This window comes from Ascaphus truei, chromosome 3, assembly GCF_040206685.1.
Source record: "Ascaphus truei isolate aAscTru1 chromosome 3, aAscTru1.hap1, whole genome shotgun sequence".
In the NCBI taxonomy this organism is placed as follows: Eukaryota; Metazoa; Chordata; class Amphibia; order Anura; family Ascaphidae; genus Ascaphus; species Ascaphus truei.
Genome location: NC_134485.1, coordinates 163,780,383 through 163,784,447, shown reverse-complemented (window position 1 = coordinate 163,784,447; position 4,065 = coordinate 163,780,383). Strand labels below are relative to the sequence as shown.

Here is a 4,065-nt window from a genome sequence, read left to right as displayed (position 1 = left end):
TGATTTTTATGTACAAATTTAATCTATTTATCCTCACGCATTACTGCAGAAACATAGTATGTTTTATGTTAGGGAACTCAAAAGTTCTAAGTACACAGGCATGTACATTGTTATTACAACTATTTATGTTCACTTTCACACACACATTTTGGGTTAAGGAACTGATGCTGTTAGGTACTCATAAATACAGAACATACAATAACTGTTTGTTCAATATTTACACATGTAAATGTAAAACTTATGTTATTGTTATATATAGTTGCCCCTGAAGGACATGTGTCACCTGAGACGGAACAAGTGTCTTCACCTGGGTCAGCCAGCTCAACACACCTAGAAGGTGAGTGTATCAGTTGGTGGCCATATAATATGTGCTCTTCTATATGTTATGTTGTCATGTTCATTATTTGTTTTGCACATGTTCTTTAAATAGGATTACTTAGTGTCAGTGAAAATGAAGTGTAAGGCAACATGTATTGTGTTAGTGATGTTAACTATCATGTAGGAGTTGTGAGTTTACAGCAAGTTTTCATTCACTCATATTTCATACTGAGTCCAAACATTATTCTTAAGTCAAGGTAGTTTTTAATGTGAGGTTATAAAACGTATGGAAACATGTTAGTTGTTACTTATGACACAGTAGAATTACATAGTAACACAGCAGAGATTAACATGCCATTTAATAATGTGTACATTTATTTGTAGAACATGATGAAGAGGATTATGATGATGATGATGATGATGATGCCACCGCCATAGACACACAAATACAAGCAAGTGACCATGAAGAGGTTCCAATTGAAACTGTTTTACCGCCAAATCGTCCAGCAAATACCACATACGATGCAATTGTAGCTTCTGAGGGAAAAATTGTGGAAGCAGAAAATCGTCGCCATTCTGACCTGATGACAGTGCTGGAAAGGATGATTGCACTGCAGGAAGAAACAGTTTCACAATTGGCACATCTCCACAGAGTCTTCATTGAAGTGCCTAAACAGTTGCAAAAAATCAACACCTCATTCGAAGCATTAGTTGTTCAGCAAACACAAGCTAATTACTTGAGAATGACTAATGTACCACAATTCAACTTGAACACCTCACAGGCAGGATCTGTTCATGCAGGTCAGTTTTCACCACATGCTTCTGATATTCATTCACCAGGCCCGAATGTTACCGGTCAAGTAGCAGACATTGCTGTGCAGGTTCCTGACGACATCCTACCGCTGCCATCTGTACAAATTCAGCAGCTGACACCTACAAAGGAGGCTACAAAAACAAAACACAAGCAGTTACTACTGACCAGTTTTTGGTCAAAAACAACAAAAGACACACATGAAACAGACCAACCATCACTTGTGCAGTGTCTACCAACTTGCTCACATGTGTCAGTGGGCACAAGCCCTGTCGGTGAGTCACTGGCCACAAGCCCTGTAGGTGAATCACTGCCCAAAAGCCCTGTAGGTGAATCACTGCCCAAAAGCCCTGTAGGTGAATCACTGCCCAAAAGCCCTGTAGGTGAATCACTGCCCAAAAGCCCTGTAGGTGAATCACTGCCCAAAAGCCCTGTAGGTGAATCACTGCCCAAAAGCCCTGTAGGTGAATCACTGCCCAAAAGCCCTGTAGGTGAGTCACTGGCCACAAGCCCTGCCCGTGAAGTGCCAGAGGCCACTCAAAGTGGCTCTGTTGTGGCTAAAGTTGGTGGCAAACGAAAAAGGAAAATTCAAGAGACAACAAGCAGGCCTGTTACTCGCTCTCAAAAGGAACAATAAAAATAAATTTTATAATTCACAAAATATGTCTTTGGCCTTGTTTTGTTGACTTCAGATTATCTAATTAATATTGTATGTATGCTGAAGACTGTGTTGTTTCCAAACTTTCAAATATGTTCTTGTACACGTGAAGTTTTGGAAATGTTAACACTCCTAATTAATGAATAGTGTTATAAATATTTATGTTTTAATCGTCTGTTCAGTAATGGTCCACCAGGAGCCAGTTGCTAAGTTTAGAGAAGCTGCCATTGACTTTGCAGCAAAACATTGCATTTGGGTGTGTTACTTGATGTAATCATTGCATGTGCATATTATTCACATGCAATTATAAAAGCACCTATTTAACTGCAAACATCTTTCTTGTACGTGTACAGCAGGATTTTGTGTTAAATATTACTTACCTTTGCTGGCCATTGTAATGTTGTCCTTTAATCATTTATGTGTTCTTGTTTCAAGAACATCTCTGAATTTATACTAATATATATGTAGTATGTATGCATATATGCACACACACACACACACACACACACTGTGCGTGTGTGTGTGTATGTATATATAGTACTATCTAAACTGGTATAGATGTATTTACAAAAAACATACACTTCATGCTTCCTTGTGAAAACACAGTATTTAAATAATACAGGCCTAATGTTTGAGAACTATACTAAGTTTGAGCCTCTAACATTATTGGGCGCAAACAAATGTTTATTACTTAATTCACTCATGTTTATCACCATTTAAATAGGTTTCATACAAGGCCTACTTACTGCCATCAATATGTTGTGTGTACTCCTGCAATATAAAAAAAAAAAAAAAAAAAAAAAAAAAATATATATATATATATATATATACACACATACACATACACACACACAATATACATATAGTACAATATACACTTTATATATATATATTTATGAGAGAGATATATTTATATATATATACATACACACGTATTTAAACTCATGCAGACAGGGAGTTAACCAGACTTTCAAATACACACAGAAATGTATGTGGGAAAAAAACATTTCATTTTGCAGGTGTGTGTATTTACTGATATGGCTGTCTAAGCACTATTTTCACACAGTGCTCTTTGTTATTTTTCAAGAAAACTGAATGTTACTGAATTAAAAGTGTAGGAATGTTTTCAGAAACGAGATAAAAAAAGGATACATGTTTGTCCCACATGCGGCTATCACAAACCACAAATGTTAAAGCAATTAAAACTACAAATCCAATTGGCGTTTGAAATAAGGAGTTACAGTTTATAGTTTTGTTGACCTTGAAAAGGAAACACAGCAATTTGTTAGCCATTGAGCAGTTTCATTTTGATGAGCAAAGAACAGATACCTGCACACATCTTTTGTGCTAATTTGCAATGGCTGATGAATTCGTGAAAAATATGAATCCGAATTTAGGGTATAAATACATGGTGTCAGAAGCTATTTTGAGAACTTGCGGACACCAAGCGAGCACACGCCAAATCTATGATTTGATTCGAGCAAAATATCCTTATTACCAAGACCGTCGGCATGCGCGCAATTTTAATTCATCAATAAGATTCACTTTATCAACTAATGACTTTTTTGAACGTGTGCAGGATAAGCTAGAAGACAACTATGGTTTCTGGAAGATTGCCAAAGAAAAACATTTCACCGTGAAAGAGGGCACATATATTGTGGTTAAAGGCATATTTATTCCTAATGCCAATAGCAATGGATCCGCTACTACTGTTCCGTGTGAATCGATACCTGCTGCAATATCTGCACCCTCCATTCCTGAAACCCACATTGTACAACAACAAAACTACTATGATTATGTACCAAGCCTTTCAGCTGAAAATGCATTGGAATGGGTACCCGAAGAAATGAACCTACCTCCCGACCAATTGTTTGAAGAAAGCAGTGGCGATTCCTATGAGCGCTTCATGGAGGAGATGTGTGTCATACTGGATTCAGCGGGTGGGTCAAGCGTGGATGAAAAAGCCTTGCATTTCTGGAGCGACCAGTTGCAGCCAGACGAAGAGTTAATTCTAGAAGAATGGTAAATATAACAACCGTTATGAGTTGACTCTGCGTTTAAATGTTTTTTTTTTTTTGTAACCACCATTTTCCCTTTCAATGCGTGGATACAGCATAACATTGCAGACTGCATAACATGTAGCGATCACAAAGAAATTGTTTCCGAATACAATATAGTAGAACCTGAAAGAGTAGTACACATTGCTGACGGAATAAATATACGTACTTTCCTATCACTTTAAACATATTAGCAACATTTTACCATAACTCTAACACAT

General features: G+C 37.1%; 1 long non-coding RNA gene across 1 annotated transcript; it reads right to left on the bottom strand.

Moving 5' to 3' along the window:
• Positions 1–755: 755 nt before the first annotated feature.
• Positions 756–3,792, bottom strand: LOC142490991 (uncharacterized). The gene is made up of 3 exons (XR_012800204.1): positions 3,644–3,792; positions 1,075–1,251; positions 756–929 (listed from the first exon to the last, which is right to left on the bottom strand). It is a non-coding gene; the product is annotated as an uncharacterized LOC142490991 (long non-coding RNA).
• Between the last annotated feature and the right edge of the window lie 273 nt (positions 3,793–4,065).